Source organism: Botryllus schlosseri, chromosome 6, assembly GCF_051294905.1.
Source record: "Botryllus schlosseri isolate E-star chromosome 6, Bs_hap1, whole genome shotgun sequence".
Classification (NCBI taxonomy): Eukaryota; Metazoa; Chordata; class Ascidiacea; order Stolidobranchia; family Styelidae; genus Botryllus; species Botryllus schlosseri.
In genome coordinates this window covers 6,934,093-6,953,026 of record NC_137241.1, presented here as the reverse complement: position 1 = coordinate 6,953,026, position 18,934 = coordinate 6,934,093, and the positions used below count along the sequence as shown (strand labels likewise).

Sequence of the window (18,934 nt, the reverse complement as noted above, 5' to 3'; positions counted from 1 at the left end):
TGACCAGCAGGACTCAAGATACATCTTTATCTGACCGGTATTCATCCATGCGTTTGACACCAGTCTGCAAGATTTTTCCTTCCCTGGTTTCAGAAGAGGCCTTGAACGGATTAACTAATATCCCTCATCTTAGCATTCATATACAGAAATTGCCAATAGCAATTCATAGAAACAAACAACAGCTGTCGTATATTATATTTTTGTCGCATATTTAGGGGTCAATCAGAGCCGCAAGAAGGCTACCTTGAAGCCGCATGTGGCTCTGAGAGCCGAGGTTGGGAATCACTGGCCTAAACGTAGCAGAAACAAAATTTCCTTCGTGAGAAGCACACTATTCTAAATTAATAATTCTACATGGGGCACATCCTTTCTATCTGCTGTTCGCGTTTGTACTGTGGGGCTCAGATTGCAAAGGGCGCTACTATGAAGGATAAACTTCAGAAGTCCGGGTATTGGTCTCGGTAATTACCATCGCTGAAATGCCAATTTATTTTTATATATGATATGTCATTTTTTTCTCGGGGCGCTAAGGGTACCCATAATAAAAAATTTTAAGGGGCCTTTGAAATCTAGCAAATCCCCGTTCATGTTCGTTGTCATAGACGAATATTATTATTATTAATTTTGAAAAAGGGACATTGTGGCGCTTGTCACCTTATCGGTCTGGTGCGCCACGACAGAAATGTCGTATTACCTGTCGCAAATCGTGTACCTTGAAGAAAATTTGTTCAAATCAAAACATTGCTGGCCAGGACGAACTCGACGAGAGGCGAGAGAAGTTCTGGTCGTACGAGAAGGTTATATGTAGTGAACTCAACTTTCAAGTTCAAGCAGAAATCAATCAAGTATGCTCGGTGCCAATCGTATTTTGGGCATACGAGGAGGAAGTGATCCACATAGACGAATATAGTCGTTTTCCGTTCGCCTTTTCATGTGGCAACACTTCCGCGCTAACCGTAGTGTCGTGTTTACCGACACTATTCGCTATTTTTGGACTTCTGGGGTACATTCATGTTCATAGTGACTGAGGCACCGCTTTCGTCTCCAAAGAAGCCAAAGACTATTTACACTCTCGCGGGGTAGCTATTAGCTTCACTACGCCTTACCACCCTACAGGAAATTTGCAGTGCGTACGTCTTAATCAAACTTGATGGCGAACTGTAAAACTTATTCTGAAATCAACCGGAGTCTCAGAATCGTGCTGGGATGAAACTCTTCCTCATGCACTGCATTCAATTCGATCGCTACTTTGCAGGCAACTAATTCAACACAGCATGATCGATTTTTTTCCTTTCCAAGAAAAAGTATCGTGGGAAATAGCGTGCCATCCTGGCTATTGACACCAGGACCCGTTTTTTTACGCAAATTCGTCAGAAACAAGGAGGTCGAACTATGTTCTGAAGTCGAACTTCTTGCAGCCAACCCGACTTTCGCACGTGTCCGTTTTCCTAACGGCCGCGAGTCAAACGTCTCGCTCAACGACTTGTCCCGTTTTCCTGTTGAATAAGCACCTTCGAATATTCCGGAAAAGCAACAAGCTGAACCTTGTCCAGTCGATCGCCACGAGCAAAGTCGCGAATGTTCCAATGGTAAACTGAAGTCATCCGACGAACAGAGCCTTGAATCCAACCATTCAGATGATGCACCAGATCAGTGGTTTCCAACGTGGGCGAGATCGCGATTTGGCGATCTAGGGGGGTGAAAATAACAAAGGAGCGATGGTAGGGGGGCGAAAACGTTGGAAATTTCAGTCAAATATGATTCATTATGTGCTTGGTTTATTGCTCAGTTCAATTTATGAGATCGATGTTGATAAAAAAGTGGCTCAATACTTGACCCATTCCAGCCTGCGATACCTGAATGAAAAGCGTTTCAAGTCACGTAAATTTTCCTCATTACACCTATTTCACTCTCAACTTCGTACCATCGGGTTGTTGGCGCACGTTTATTCTCAATGGATATACCGCAGTTGCTACATCATAATCAAATATCAGCTATTTCTGCGTGAGCCAGCAAGCACGAACACTTTCTGTTAAAACTGCTAGTTAGAGTGTCGTTGCGAAATGCGAAGTATCCAGTGTTGCCAATTGGCACATATTGGGGCCAAATTTTGGAATATTGGCAAATTTTCACGTTAATTGGCACCTGAATTTCGAGTTTGGAACGTTGGCACTATTTTCGCTCGTTCGATTTTCTTCGACTATAACTGTGAAAATTTGCTTTCAGCATTTTAGATAAGTATAGCAAGTGGTACTTCTACTTACTCGCGCACCCAAGGAAATATTGAGGTTGTTTTACATAATTTAGACCTGCATACTGGGGTATTACGTCCTATAAATCGTTGTCCTATATTACATCGATATTATAGGTCCTGAGTCACTTTATCTGCTACCCACTGCATAAGCCGATTTGTTATGCAAGTTATCATTTAAGCTACCAGACATTCGTTAGCTGGGATTTATGAACCCTCCCCGAGTCCAGATCTTGAAGACGTATATATAATTCGTGATGTATAACTAAGCAAGCTGATATATTGGAAAATTTGCTGGTTCGTTTTCGTGCCGATTTGGTTGTAGAATTGTTGACGTCTGTAAATGTAACTTGACGACCTCATGCGCAAAGAAATGAATTCCACCAAAGTGTAGCCTACTTTCTTGTAGCGTAATTTTGCAGCGTAATTTAGGCGTAATTGAGCCATTGAAACTGATTTCTATTAACATTTAAAGACATCTCGAACGATGAAGATAATTTGGTTATATTTTAGTCAGTTTGGCATTATGTTATGAAATATTTGCCTCCCAGAGCCTTCCCGCAGTTGGCAACCCTATGCATGGCATCTGAAGCGAACGATAAACAGTGGATTTTCAATCAGCGATATAGTTGTAAGTGTTTTACTTTTTAGACGTAACACAATAGCATTTCTTCTTGAAGCAGCCATATTTTTATAGCCTATAGTAACTCCAATGATTGCCAAAACGTTGATAACCCTGTGCGGTTAGATTTGTGGAGGACAGTAAGTTGTTATGATACCGAATAGTACAGTAATAGCCATCTAACTTATCGTCAAACGTTTAGGATTCAGGCATAACTCTGTCTGTGCGCATGCGCGCTCACCAACTCACTGCGCGGTCCGCTGGACATCAGTGCGTAACCACTAAAAAAAGGTCATCAATTTGATTGGACTGCCGAATTACCCACTTCTCTCGTTCATTTTGTGGTGCTGACTAAGAAAAGGTTATCAATTCGGCTTTTTTGTGCACAGCTTAGATTTTCTGTGCGCAGGGACCGTGTCAGAACTGCGCAATTGCGCACGCAGGGAGGGAACAGTGGTCACGAGATGACAATAAAACTCAGATTTAGTTCGCCTTTTTATAGGGGGCGATGAAAATGTCTAGAGCTTGATAAGGGAGCGATGACTCGAAAAAGGTTGGGAGCCACTGCACCAGATGATTCAAGTGGAAATCAGGATGCCGAGCTTAGGCGTTCAATTAGAGTTAGGCGCCAACCGGATCGGTATGGTGATCTTGTAAGTCATTGAGTTCTTATATTTGTTATTGCTTATATTTGTCATTGCACGCAGAACGGAAGTATTTGCCAAGTGCGCTTTGAATCGTCAAAACAAATAGAAATGGCTCTCAGTATACACCATATGGGATTAAGATGTCGCCGATGGTATTTGATTACGGCCTCCAATTGCAAATTCTGCTGTCCGTACCTTGCTGAAATGTGCGATAATCAATATCTTGCGTTTGTATGGTCCTCCTGCCAGTTTGCCAATAGAGAGCTGGTATAGGATTACAGAAGCGAGACATAGCAATGCAAAGTTTTCCATATATAAAAGCGGGGCCTACAGAGAAAACCTACGATACGTTGTGGATTAATTTCTTGTCTGGCTGTCATCAATTCCCGCGTTTATCAAAATACATGAAAAACATCGATATTGCAAAATGTCCTAGCTAAATGATCACCTATCGGTTCAGGAGGGCTAGCTGGAGAAGAAAGTAGGGTAGCGATATACGGATTAGGCCTACTAACCGTGAGTAGCAAAACTTTTCCCAGAAACAGACACTACAACGGTGTACAGTTCAGACTAGGGATGGTGTGAACCTCTGAAAGATTCAGGTTCGCGTTCACACGAACCTGAACCTCGTGACGTCACGTGACGTCATATTGCTAATTCCAACCCCCATATTTCAGTGAAGTGATAGCCTATATTGATGTACACGATACCCAGTGACTACTCTGGTCACATAATGCCACAATGCTGGAGTACTCATTGACGTTATAAACGTCGCCAAATGTATCAACTGGGACAACCGCATGATATGATAATCCCACAAAACTAATATCTTCCGTCGCTTGCAAGGGAATATAAGCTTACTTTTTAACGTTTCAGGCCAGACAGACAATGTATTTGGCGTCTGTGTATTGCTACGTTGATATTGAGCAGAGTGTAAAACGGGTTTCTATACTTGCTACCGATATTACCCCATTAATACCCCAATCGCACTGATTTGGTATTTATGATACAATAAACAAACGAAATTAGGATTGAATCCGTACACCTGCTAGATTTTGCTACATCAGACAACTATATCAATTTCAAGATTGGTTGAATAAGCATCAGCATTCTCTGACTACCTACATGTGGTGTATTTCACTCTTGATGTTGTGTGACTGCCGGTCAAGCTCGCAGCAGAGACTCACTAAATATTCACAAACGGTAAACTGGATATTTCGAGCGTACTTTTGTAACAAACCAAGTAAAAATTTTGAGATTATCAAGGTGCATGCTCGTTTATTGCGCCATTGATAGAGTAGCCCGCAGTTGAAATGCAATAAATTTCAACCAATGATGTTAAAATAAAGTGAAAATGGTAATATATGAAAAAGGTTCACAGTGCAGAACCTACTCAGGTTCGTTTGTGAACGTGAACCTTTAAATGTCTGAGGTTCACACACAGCAGAACGCGAACGTGAACCTCACGTTGACACCGTCCCTAGTTCAGACACCAATCTTATATCACAGGTATATGAGAACAAATCGTGGTACAGGCCACCTCAAAAGTTGTCGTATGACCACGCTCATTTCGAGGAGTATCATAAATCAATACACTAAATAATTGGTTTATTTAAAATCGGCGGCTATACGAGGATACATTAGTAAATGTCGTCACGAGAGTGTCATTATAAGTGAATTCTTTTCCGTATACTGTGATGGATCTAATAAGTAGTATGGGTGCGGATGCAAGGGGTTAGCGCGAACGCAGACCCCACTACCAGAAATTACACGACCGAGTTACCCACATTTGGGGTAATCGCCGAGGTCAGCCGAGCCGAAGTGCAATGGCTAGGCCTCGCCTGGGCAGAACCACCTTTTTGATCGTGGTTTACTGCCTCGTCAGGTAAGTATGAGTTATTCGAAAATTTAGTGGCACCCGATTCAATACAACAAAATAAATATTGCGGTGAGCACGCAGTACGGAAGTATTCACCCTGTGCGCTTTGAATCGCCAAAACAAAATGAAATGGCTCTCAGTATACACCATATGGGATTAAGATGTCGTCGATGGTATTTGATTACGGCCTCCAATTGCAAATTCCACTGTCCGTACCTTGCTGAAATGTGCGATAATCAATATCTTGCGTTTTTATGGTCCTCCTGCCAGTTTGCCAATAGAGAGCTGGTATAGGATTACAGAAGCGAGACATAGCAATGCAAAGTTTTCACATATATAAAAGCGGGGCCTACAGAGAAAACCTACGATACGTTGTGGATTAATTTCTTGTCTGGCTGTCATCAATTCCCGCGTTTATCAAAAGACATGAAGAACATCGATATTGCAAAATGTCCTAGCTAGATGATCACCTATCGGTTCAGGAGGGCTAGCTGGAGAAGAAAGTAGGGTAGCGATATACGGATTAGGCCTACTAACCGTGAGTAGCAAAACTTTTCCCAGAAACAGACACTACAACGGTGTATAGTTCAGACTAGGGATGGTGTGAACCTCTGAAAGATTCAGGTTCGCATTCACACGAACCTGAACCTCGTGACGTCACGTGACGTCATATTGCTAATTCCAACCCCCATATTTCAGTGAAGTGATAGCCTATATTAATGTACACGATAGTCAGTGACTACTCTGGTCACATAATGCCACAATGCTGGAGTACTCATTGACGTTATAAATGTCGCCAAATGTATCAACTGGGACAACCGCATGATATGATAATCCCACAAAACTAATATCTTCCGTCGCTTGCAAGGGAATATAAGCTTACTTTTTAACGTTTCAGGCCAGACAGACAATGTATTTGGTGTCTGTGTATTGCTACGTTGATATTGAGCAGAGTGTAAAACGGGTTTCTATACTTGCTACCGATATTACCCCATTAATACCCCAATCGCACTGATTTGGTATTTATGATACAATAAACAAACGAAATTAAGATTGAATCCGTACGCCTGCTAGATTTTGCTACATCAGACAACTATATCAATTTCATGATTGGTTGAATAAGCATCAGCATTCTCTGACTACCTACATGTGGTGTATTTCACTCTTGATGTTGTGTGATTGCCGGTCAAGCTCGCAGCAGAGACTCACTAAATATTCACAAACGGTAAACTGGATATTTCGAGCGTACTTTTGTAACAAACCAAGTAAAAATTTTGAGATTATCAAGGTGCATGCTCGTTTATTGCGCCATTGATAGAGTAGCCCGCAGTTGAAATGCAATAAATTTCAACCAATGATGTTAAAATAAAGTGAAAATGGTGATATATGAAAAAGGTTCACAGTGCAGAACCTACTCAGGTTCGTTTGTGAACGTGAACCTTTAAATGTCTGAGGTTTACACACAGCAGAACGCGAACGTGAACCTCACGTTGACACCGTCCCTAGTTCAGACACCAATCTTATATCACAGGTATATGAGAACAAATCGTGGTACAGGCCACCTCAAAAGTTGTCGTATGACCACGCTCATTTCGAGGAGTATCATAAATCAATACACTAAATAATTGGTTTATTTAAAATCGGCGGCTATACGAGGATACATTAGTAAATGTCGTCACGAGAGTGTCATTATAAGTGAATTCTTTTCCGTATACTGTGATGGATCTAATAAGTAGTATGGGTGCGGATGAAAGGGGTTAGCGCGAACGCAGACCCCACTACCAGAAATTACACGACCGAGTTACCCACATTTGGGGTAATCGCCGAGGTCAGCCGAGCCGAAGTGCAATGGCTAGGCCTCGCCTGGGCAGAACCACCTTTTTGATCGTGGTTTACTGCCTCGTCAGGTAAGTATGAGTTATTCGAAAATTTAGTGGCACCCGATTCAATACAACAAAATAAATATTGCGGTGAGCACGCAGTACGGAAGTATTCACCCTGTGCGCTTTGAATCGCCAAAACAAAATGAAATGGCTCTCAGTATACACCATATGGGATTAAGATGTCGTCGATGGTATTTGATTACGGCCTCCAATTGCAAATTCCACTGTCCGTACCTTGCTGAAATGTGCGACAATCAATATCTTGCGTTTTTATGGTCCTCCTGCCAGTTTGCCAATAGAGAGCTGGTATAGGATTACAGAAGCGAGACATAGCAATGCAAAGTTTTCACATATATAAAAGCGGGGCCTACAGAGAAAACCTACGATACGTTGTGGATTAATTTCTTGTCTGGCTGTCATCAATTCCCGCGTTTATCAAAAGACATGAAGAACATCGATATTGCAAAATGTCCTAGCTAGATGATCACCTATCGGTTCAGGAGGGCTAGCTGGAGAAGAAAGTAGGGTAGCGATATACGGATTAGGCCTACTAACCGTGAGTAGCAAAACTTTTCCCAGAAACAGACACTACAACGGTGTATAGTTCAGACTAGGGATGGTGTGAACCTCTGAAAGATACAGGTTCGCGTTCACACGAACCTGAACCTCGTGACGTCACGTGACGTCATATTGCTAATTCCAACCCCCATATTTCAGTGAAGTGATAGCCTATATTAATGTACACGATAGTCAGTGACTACTCTGGTCACATAATGCCACAATGCTGGAGTACTCATTGACGTTATAAATGTCGCCAAATGTATCAACTGGGACAACCACATGATATGATAATCCCACAAAACTAATATCTTCCGTCGCTTGCAAGGGAATATAAGCTTACTTTTTAACGTTTCAGGCCAGACAGACAATGTATTTGGTGTCTGTGTATTGCTACGTTGATATTGAGCAGAGTGTAAAACGGGTTTCTATACTTGCTACCGATATTACCCCATTAATACCCCAATCGCACTGATTTGGTATTTATGATACAATAAACAAACGAAATTAAGATTGAATCCGTACGCCTGCTAGATTTTGCTACATCAGACAACTATATCAATTTCATGATTGGTTGAATAAGCATCAGCATTCTCTGACTACCTACATGTGGTGTATTTCACTCTTGATGTTGTGTGACTGCCGGTCAAGCTCGCAGCAGAGACTCACTAAATATTCACAAACGGTAAACTGGATATTTCGAGCGTACTTTTGTAACAAACCAAGTAAAAATTTTGAGATTATCAAGGTGCATGCTCGTTTAGTGCGCCATTGATAGAGTAGCCCGCAGTTGAAATGCAATAAATTTCAACCAATGATGTTAAAATAAAGTGAAAAAGGTGATATATGAAAAAGGTTCACAGTGCAGAACCTACTCAGGTTCGTTTGTGAACGTGAACCTTTAAATTTCTGAGGTTCACACACAGCAGAACGCGAACGTGAACCTCACGTTGACACCGTCCCTAGTTCAGACACCAATCTTATATCACAGGTATATGAGAACAAATCGTGGTACAGGCCACCTCAAAAGTTGTCGTATGACCACGCTCATTTCGAGGAGTAACATAAATCAATACACTAAATAATTGGTGTATTTAAAATCGGCGGCTATACGAGGATACATTAGTAAATGTCGTCACGAGAGTCTCATTATAAGTGAATTCTTTTCCGTATAGTGTGATGGATCTAATAAGTAGTATGGGTGCGGATGAAAGGGGTTAGCGCGAACGCAGACCCCACTACCAGAAATTACACGACCGAGTTACCCACATTTGGGGTAACCGCCGAGGTCAGCCGAGCCGAAGTGCAATGGCTAGGCCTCGCCCGGGCAGAACCACCTTTCTGATCGTGGTGTACTGCCTCGTCAGGTAAGTATGAGTTATTCGAAAATTTAGTGGCACCCGATTCAATACAACAAAATAAATATTGCGGTGAGCACGCAGTACGGAAGTATTCACCCTGTGCGCTTTGAATCGCCAAAATAAAATGAAATGGCTCTCAGTATACACCATATGAGATTAGGATGTCGTCGATGGTATTTGATTACGGCCTCCAATTGCAAATTCCACTGTCCGTACCTTGCTGAAATGTGCGATAATCAATATCTTGCGTTTTTATGGTCCTCCTGCCAGTTTGCCAATAGAGAGCTGGTATAGGATTACAGAAGCGAGACATAGCAATGCAAAGTTTTCCATATATAAAAGCGGGGCCTACAGAGAAAGCCTACGATACGTTGTAGATTAATTTCTTGTCTGGCTGTCATCAATTCCCGCGTTTATCAAAATACATGAAGAACATCGATATTGCAAAATGTCCTAGCTGGATGATCATGATCACCTATCGGTTCAGGAGGGCTAGCTGGAGAAGAAAGTAGGGTAGCGATATACGGATTTGGCTTACTAACCGTGAGTAGCAAAACTTTTCCCAGAAACAGACACTACAACGGTGTATAGTTCAGACTAGGGATGGTGTGAACCTCTGAAAGATTCATGTTCGCGTTCACACGAACCTGAACCTCGTGACGTCACGTGCCGTCATATTGCTAATTCCAATCCTATATTTCAGTGAAGTGATAGCCTATATTAATGTACACGATACCCAGTGACGACTCTGGTCACATAATGCCACAATGCTGGAGTGCTCATTGACGTTATAAACGTCGCCAAATGTATCAACTGGGACTACCACATGATATGATAATCCCACAAAACTAATATCTTCCGTCGCTTGCAAGGGAATTTAAGCTTACTCCTTAACGTTTCAGGCCAGACAGACAATGTATTTGGCGTCTGTGTATTGCTACGTTGATATTGAGCAGAGTGTAAAACGGGTTTCTATACTTGCTACCGATATTACCCCATTAATACCCCAATCGCACTGATTTGGTATTTATGATACAATAAACAAACGAAATTAAGATTGAATCCGTACACCTGCTAGATTTTGCTACATCAGACAACTATATCAATTTCATGATTGGTTGAATAAGCATCAGCATTCTCTGACTACCTACATGTGGTGTATTTCACTCTTGATGTTGTGTGACTGCCGGTCAAGCTCGCAGCAGAGACTCACTAAATATTCACAAACGGTAAACTGGATATTTCGAGCGTACTTTTGTAACAAACCAAGTAAAAATTTTTAGATTATCAAGGTGCATGCTCGTTTATTGCGCCATTGATAGAGTAGCCCGCAGTTGAAATGCAATAAATTTCAACCAATGATGTTAAAATAAAGTGAAAATGGTAATATATGAAAAAGGTTCACAGTGCAGAACCTACTCAGGTTCGTTTGTGAACGTGAACCTTTAAATGTCTGAGGTTCACACACAGCAGAACGCGAACGTGAACCTCACGTTGACACCGTCCCTAGTTCAGACACCAATCTTATATCACAGGTATATGAGAACAAATCGTGGTACAGGCCACCTCAAAAGTTGTCGTATGACCACGCTCATTTCGAGGAGTATCATAAATCAATACACTAAATAATTGGTTTATTTAAAATCGGCGGCTATACGAGGATACATTAGTAAATGTCGTCACGAGAGTGTCATTATAAGTGAATTCTTTTCCGTATACTGTGATGGATCTAATAAGTAGTATGGGTGCGGATGAAAGGGGTTAGCGCGAACGCAGACCCCACTACCAGAAATTACACGACCGAGTTACCCACATTTGGGGTAATCGCCGAGGTCAGCCGAGCCGAAGTGCAATGGCTAGGCCTCGCCTGGGCAGAACCACCTTTTTGATCGTGGTTTACTGCCTCGTCAGGTAAGTATGAGTTATTCGAAAATTTAGTGGCACCCGATTCAATACAACAAAATAAATATTGCGGTGAGCACGCAGTACGGAAGTATTCACCCTGTGCGCTTTGAATCGCCAAAACAAAATGAAATGGCTCTCAGTATACACCATATGGGATTAAGATGTCGTCGATGGTATTTGATTACGGCCTCCAATTGCAAATTCCACTGTCCGTACCTTGCTGAAATGTGCGATAATCAATATCTTGCGTTTTTATGGTCCTCCTGCCAGTTTGCCAATAGAGAGCTGGTATAGGATTACAGAAGCGAGACATAGCAATGCAAAGTTTTCACATATATAAAAGCGGGGCCTACAGAGAAAACCTACGATACGTTGTGGATTAATTTCTTGTCTGGCTGTCATCAATTCCCGCGTTTATCAAAAGACATGAAGAACATCGATATTGCAAAATGTCCTAGCTAGATGATCACCTATCGGTTCAGGAGGGCTAGCTGGAGAAGAAAGTAGGGTAGCGATATACGGATTAGGCCTACTAACCGTGAGTAGCAAAACTTTTCCCAGAAACAGACACTACAACGGTGTATAGTTCAGACTAGGGATGGTGTGAACCTCTGAAAGATTCAGGTTCGCGTTCACACGAACCTGAACCTCGTGACGTCACGTGACGTCATATTGCTAATTCCAACCCCCATATTTCAGTGAAGTGATAGCCTATATTAATGTACACGATAGTCAGTGACTACTCTGGTCACATAATGCCACAATGCTGGAGTACTCATTGACGTTATAAATGTCGCCAAATGTATCAACTGGGACAACCACATGATATGATAATCCCACAAAACTAATATCTTCCGTCGCTTGCAAGGGAATATAAGCTTACTTTTTAACGTTTCAGGCCAGACAGACAATGTATTTGGTGTCTGTGTATTGCTACGTTGATATTGAGCAGAGTGTAAAACGGGTTTCTATACTTGCTACCGATATTACCCCATTAATACCCCAATCGCACTGATTTGGTATTTATGATACAATAAACAAACGAAATTAAGATTGAATCCGTACGCCTGCTAGATTTTGCTACATCAGACAACTATATCAATTTCATGATTGGTTGAATAAGCATCAGCATTCTCTGACTACCTACATGTGGTGTATTTCACTCTTGATGTTGTGTGATTGCCGGTCAAGCTCGCAGCAGAGACTCACTAAATATTCACAAACGGTAAACTGGATATTTCGAGCGTACTTTTGTAACAAACCAAGTAAAAATTTTGAGATTATCAAGGTGCATGCTCGTTTAGTGCGCCATTGATAGAGTAGCCCGCAGTTGAAATGCAATAAATTTCAACCAATGATGTTAAAATAAAGTGAAAAAGGTGATATATGAAAAAGGTTCACAGTGCAGAACCTACTCAGGTTCGTTTGTGAACGTGAACCTTTAAATTTCTGAGGTTCACACACAGCAGAACGCGAACGTGAACCTCACGTTGACACCGTCCCTAGTTCAGACACCAATCTTATATCACAGGTATATGAGAACAAATCGTGGTACAGGCCACCTCAAAAGTTGTCGTATGACCACGCTCATTTCGAGGAGTAACATAAATCAATACACTAAATAATTGGTGTATTTAAAATCGGCGGCTATACGAGGATACATTAGTAAATGTCGTCACGAGAGTCTCATTATAAGTGAATTCTTTTCCGTATAGTGTGATGGATCTAATAAGTAGTATGGGTGCGGATGAAAGGGGTTAGCGCGAACGCAGACCCCACTACCAGAAATTACACGACCGAGTTACCCACATTTGGGGTAATCGCCGAGGTCAGCCGAGCCGAAGTGCAATGGCTAGGCCTCGCCCGGGCAGAACCACCTTTCTGATCGTGGTTTACTGCCTCGTCAGGTAAGTATGAGTTATTCGAAAATTTAGTGGCACCCGATTCAATACAACAAAATAAATATTGCGGTGAGCACGCAGTACGGAAGTATACACCCTGTGCGCTTTGAATCGCCAAAATAAAATGAAATGGCTCTCAGTATACACCATATGGGATTAGGATGTCGTCGATGGTATTTGATTACGGCCTCCAATTGCAAATTCCACTGTCCGTACCTTGCTGAAATGTGCGATAATCAATATCTTGCGTTTTTGTGGTCCTCCTGCCAGTTTGCCAATAGAGAGCTGGTCGGAAGTATTCACCCTGTGCGCTTTGAATCGCCAAAACAAAATGAAATGGCTCTCAGTATACACCATATGGGATTAAGATGTCGTCGATGGTATTTGATTACGGCGTCCAATTGCAAATTCCACTGTCCGTACCTTGCTGAAATGTGCGATAATCAATATCTTGCGTTTTTATGGTCCTCCTGCCAGTTTGCCAATAGAGAGCTGGTATAGGATTACAGAAGCGAGACATAGCAATGCAAAGTTTTCCATATATAAAAGCGGGGCCTACAGAGAAAGCCTACGATACGTTGTAGATTAATTTCTTGTCTGGCTGTCATCAATTCCCGCGTTTATCAAAATACATGAAGAACATCGATATTGCAAAATGTCCTAGCTGGATGATCATGATCACCTATCGGTTCAGGAGGGCTAGCTGGAGAAGAAAGTAGGGTAGCGATATACGGATTAGGCTTACTAACCGTGAGTAGCAAAACTTTTCCCAGAAACAGACACTACAACGGTGTATAGTTCAGACTAGGGATGGTGTGAACCTCTGAAAGATTCATGTTCGCGTTCACACGAACCTGAACCTCGTGACGTCACGTGCCGTCATATTGCTAATTCCAATCCTATATTTCAGTGAAGTGATAGCCTATATTAATGTACACGATACCCAGTGACGACTCTGGTCACATAATGCCACAATGCTGGAGTGCTCATTGACGTTATAAACGTCGCCAAATGTATCAACTGGGACTACCACATGATATGATAATCCCACAAAACTAATATCTTCCGTCGCTTGCAAGGGAATTTAAGCTTACTCCTTAACGTTTCAGGCCAGACAGACAATGTATTTGGCGTCTGTGTATTGCTACGTTGATATTGAGCAGAGTGTAAAACGGGTTTCTATACTTGCTACCGATATTACCCCATTAATACCCCAATCGCACTGATTTGCTATTTATGATACAATAAACAAACGAAATTAAGATTGAATCCGTACACCTGCTAGATTTTGCTACATCAGACAACTATATCAATTTCATGATTGGTTGAATAAGCATCAGCATTCTCTGACTACCTACATGTGGTGTATTTCACTCTTGATGTTGTGTGATTGCCGGTCAAGCTCGCAGCAGAGACTCACTAAATATTCACAAACGGTAAACTGGATATTTCGAGCGTACTTTTGTAACAAACCAAGTAAAAATTTTGAGATTATCAAGGTGCATGCTCGTTTAGTGCGCCATTGATAGAGTAGCCCGCAGTTGAAATGCAATAAATTTCAACCAATGATGTTAAAATAAAGTGAAAATGGTAATATATGAAAAAGGTTCACAGTGCAGAACCTACTCAGGTTCGTTTGTGAACGTGAACCTTTAAATTTCTGAGGTTCACACACAGCAGAACGCGAATGTGAACCTCACGTTGACACCGTCCCTAGTTCAGACACCAATCTTATATCACAGGTATATGAGAACAAATCGTGGTACAGGCCACCTCAAAAGTTGTCGTATGACCACGCTCATTTCGAGGAGTAACATAAATCAATACACTAAATAATTGGTGTATTTAAAATCGGCGGCTATACGAGGATACATTAGTAAATGTCGTCACGAGAGTGTCATTATAAGTGAATTCTTTTCCGTATAGTGTGATGGATCTAATAAGTAGTACGGGTGCGGATGAAAGGGGTTAGCGCGAACGCAGACCCCACTACCAGAAATTACACGACCGAGTTACCCACATTTGGGGTAATCGCCGAGGTCAGCCGAGCCGAAGTGCAATGGCTAGGCCTCGCCCGGGCAGAACCACCTCTTTGATCGTGGTTTACTGCCTCGTCAGGTAAGTATGAGATATTCGAAAATTTAGTGGCACCCGATTCAATACAACAAAATAAATATTGCGGTGAGCACGCAGCACGGAAGTATTCACCCTGTGCGCTTTGAATCGCCAAAACAAAATGAAATGGCTCTCAGTATACACCATATGGGATTAAGATGTCGTCGATGGTATTTGATTACGGCCTCCAATTGCAAATTCCACTGTCCGTACCTTGCTGAAATGTGCGATAATCAATATCTTGCGTTTTTATGGTCCTCCTGCCAGTTTGCCAATAGAGAGCTGGTATAGGATTACAGAAGCGAGACATAGCAATGCAAAGTTTTCACATATATAAAAGCGGGGCCTACAGAGAAAACCTACGAAACGTTGTGGATTAATTTCTTGTCTGGCTGTCATCAATTCCCGCGTTTATCAAAAGACATGAAGAACATCGATATTGCAAAATGTCCTAGCTAGATGATCACCTATCGGTTCAGGAGGGCTAGCTGGAGAAGAAAGTAGGGTAGCGATATACGGATTAGGCCTACTAACCGTGAGTAGCAAAACTTTTCCCAGAAACAGACACTACAACGGTGTATAGTTCAGACTAGGGATGGTGTGAACCTCTGAAAGATTCAGGTTCGCGTTCACACGAACCTGAACCTCGTGACGTCACGTGACGTCATATTGCTAATTCCAACCCCCATATTTCAGTGAAGTGATAGCCTATATTAATGTACACGATAGTCAGTGACTACTCTGGTCACATAATGCCACAATGCTGGAGTACTCATTGACGTTATAAATGTCGCCAAATGTATCAACTGGGACAACCACATGATATGATAATCCCACAAAACTAATATCTTCCGTCGCTTGCAAGGGAATATAAGCTTACTTTTTAACGTTTCAGGCCAGACAGACAATGTATTTGGTGTCTGTGTATTGCTACGGTGATATTGAGCAGAGTGTAAAACGGGTTTCTATACTTGCTACCGATATTACCCCATTAATACCCCAATCGCACTGATTTGCTATTTATGATACAATAAACAAACGAAATTAAGATTGAATCCGTACGCCTGCTAGATTTTGCTACATCAGACAACTATATCAATTTCATGATTGGTTGAATAAGCATCAGCATTCTCTGACTACCTACATGTGGTGTATTTCACTCTTGATGTTGTGTGATTGCCGGTCAAGCTCGCAGCAGAGACTCACTAAATATTCACAAACGGTAAACTGGATATTTCGAGCGTACTTTTGTAACAAACCAAGTAAAAATTTTGAGATTATCAAGGTGCATGCTCGTTTAGTGCGCCATTGATAGAGTAGCCCGCAGTTGAAATGCAATAAATTTCAACCAATGATGTTAAAATAAAGTGAAAAAGGTGATATATGAAAAAGGTTCACAGTGCAGAACCTACTCAGGTTCGTTTGTGAACGTGAACCTTTAAATTTCTGAGGTTCACACACAGCAGAACGCGAACGTGAACCTCACGTTGACACCGTCCCTAGTTCAGACACCAATCTTATATCACAGGTATATGAGAACAAATCGTGGTACAGGCCACCTCAAAAGTTGTCGTATGACCACGCTCATTTCGAGGAGTAACATAAATCAATACACTAAATAATTGGTGTATTTAAAATCGGCGGCTATACGAGGATACATTAGTAAATGTCGTCACGAGAGTCTCATTATAAGTGAATTCTTTTCCGTATAGTGTGATGGATCTAATAAGTAGTATGGGTGCGGATGAAAGGGGTTAGCGCGAACGCAGACCCCACTACCAGAAATTACACGACCGAGTTACCCACATTTGGGGTAATCGCCGAGGTCAGCCGAGCCGAAGTGCAATGGCTAGGCCTCGCCCGGGCAGAACCACCTTTCTGATCGTGGTTTACTGCCTTGTCAGGTAAGTATGAGTTATTCGAAAATTTAGTGGCACCCGATTCAATACAACAAAATAAATATTGCGGTGAGCACGCAGTACGGAAGTATACACCCTGTGCGCTTTGAATCGCCAAAATAAAATGAAATGGCTCTCAGTATACACCATATGGGATTAGGATGTCGTCGATGGTATTTGATTACGGCCTCCAATTGCAAATTCCACTGTCCGTACCTTGCTGAAATGTGCGATAATCAATATCTTGCGTTTTTATGGTCCTCCTGCCAGTTTGCCAATAGAGAGCTGGTCGGAAGTATTCACCCTGTGCGCTTTGAATCGCCAAAACAAAATGAAATGGCTTTCAGTATACACCATATGGGATTAAGATGTCGTCGATGGTATTTGATTACGGCCTCCAATTGCAAATTCCACTGTCCGTACCTTGCTGAAATGTGCGATAATCAATATCTTGCGTTTTTATGGTCCTCCTGCCAGTTTGCCAATAGAGAGCTGGTATAGGATTACAGAAGCGAGACATAGCAATGCAAAGTTTTCCATATATAAAAGCGGGGCCTACAGAGAAAGCCTACGATACGTTGTAGATTAATTTCTTGTCTGGCTGTCATCAATTCCCGCGTTTATCAAAATACATGAAGAACATCGATATTGCAAAATGTCCTAGCTGGATGATCATGATCACCTATCGGTTCAGGAGGGCTAGCTGGAGAAGAAAGTAGGGTAGCGATATACGGATTTGGCTTACTAACCGTGAGTAGCAAAACTCTTCCCAGAAACAGACACTACAACGGTGTATAGTTCAGACTAGGGATGGTGTGAACCTCTGAAAGATTCATGTTCGCGTTCACACGAACCTGAACCTCGTGACGTCACGTGCCGTCATATTGCTAATTCCAATCCTATATTTCAGTGAAGTGATAGCCTATATTAATGTACACGATACCCAGTGACGACTCTGGTCACATAATGCCACAATGCTGGAGTGCTCATTGACGTTATAAACGTCGCCAAATGTATCAACTGGGACTACCACATGATATGATAATCCCACAAAACTAATATCTTCCGTCGCTTGCAAGGGAATTTAAGCTTACTCCTTAACGTTTCAGGCCAGACAGACAATGTATTTGGCGTCTGTGTATTGCTACGTTGATATTGAGCAGAGTGTAAAACGGGTTTCTATACTTGCTACCGATATTACCCCATTAATACCCCAATCGCACTGATTTGGTATTTATGATACAATAAACAAACGAAATTAAGATTGAATCCGTACACCTGCTAGATTTTGCTACATCAGACAACTATATCAATTTCATGATTGGTTGAATAAGCATCAGCATTCTCTGACTACCTACATGTGGTGTATTTCACTCTTGATGTTGTGTGATTGCCGGTCAAGCTCGCAGCAGAGACTCACTAAATATTCACAAACGGTAAACTGGATATTTCGAGCGTACTTTTGTAACAAACCAAGTAAAAATTTTGAGATTATCAAGGAGCATGCTCGTTTAGTGCGCCATTGATAGAGTAGCCCGCAGTTGAAATGCAATAAATTTCAACCAATGATGTTAAAATAAAGTGAAAATGGTAATATATGAAAAAGGTTCACAGTGCAGAACCTACTCAGGTTCGTTTGTGAACGTGAACCTTTAAATTTCTGAGGTTCACACACAGCAGAACGCGAACGTGAACCTCACGTTGACACCGTCCCTAGTTCAGACACCAATCTTATATCACAGGTATATGAGAACAAATCGTGGTACAGGCCACCTCAAAAGTTGTTGTATGACCACGCTCATTTCGAGGAGTAACATAAATCAATACACTAAATAATTGGTGTATTTAAAATCGGCGGCTATACGAGGATACATTAGTAAATGTCGTCACGAGAGTGTCATTATAAGTGAATTC

General features: G+C 41.8%; 7 non-coding genes across 7 annotated transcripts; all 7 read right to left on the bottom strand.

The window, feature by feature from the left end:
• Positions 1-5,249: 5,249 nt before the first annotated feature.
• On the bottom strand, positions 5,250-5,413 carry LOC145442100 (U1 spliceosomal RNA). The gene has a single exon (XR_013915952.1). It is a non-coding gene; the product is annotated as a U1 spliceosomal RNA (small nuclear RNA).
• A 1,737-nt stretch (positions 5,414-7,150) lies between these two features.
• On the bottom strand, positions 7,151-7,314 carry LOC145442099 (U1 spliceosomal RNA). Its single transcript, XR_013915951.1, has one exon. It is a non-coding gene; the product is annotated as a U1 spliceosomal RNA (small nuclear RNA).
• Positions 7,315-9,051: 1,737 nt separating this feature from the next.
• Positions 9,052-9,215, bottom strand: LOC145442096 (U1 spliceosomal RNA). The gene has a single exon (XR_013915948.1). It is a non-coding gene; the product is annotated as a U1 spliceosomal RNA (small nuclear RNA).
• Positions 9,216-10,956: 1,741 nt separating this feature from the next.
• LOC145442098 (U1 spliceosomal RNA) lies at positions 10,957-11,120 on the bottom strand. The gene has a single exon (XR_013915950.1). It is a non-coding gene; the product is annotated as a U1 spliceosomal RNA (small nuclear RNA).
• A 1,737-nt stretch (positions 11,121-12,857) lies between these two features.
• Positions 12,858-13,021, bottom strand: LOC145442108 (U1 spliceosomal RNA). Its single transcript, XR_013915960.1, has one exon. It is a non-coding gene; the product is annotated as a U1 spliceosomal RNA (small nuclear RNA).
• Positions 13,022-14,969: 1,948 nt separating this feature from the next.
• Positions 14,970-15,133, bottom strand: LOC145442094 (U1 spliceosomal RNA). Its single transcript, XR_013915947.1, has one exon. It is a non-coding gene; the product is annotated as a U1 spliceosomal RNA (small nuclear RNA).
• Positions 15,134-16,870: 1,737 nt separating this feature from the next.
• On the bottom strand, positions 16,871-17,034 carry LOC145442101 (U1 spliceosomal RNA). Its single transcript, XR_013915953.1, has one exon. It is a non-coding gene; the product is annotated as a U1 spliceosomal RNA (small nuclear RNA).
• Between the last annotated feature and the right edge of the window lie 1,900 nt (positions 17,035-18,934).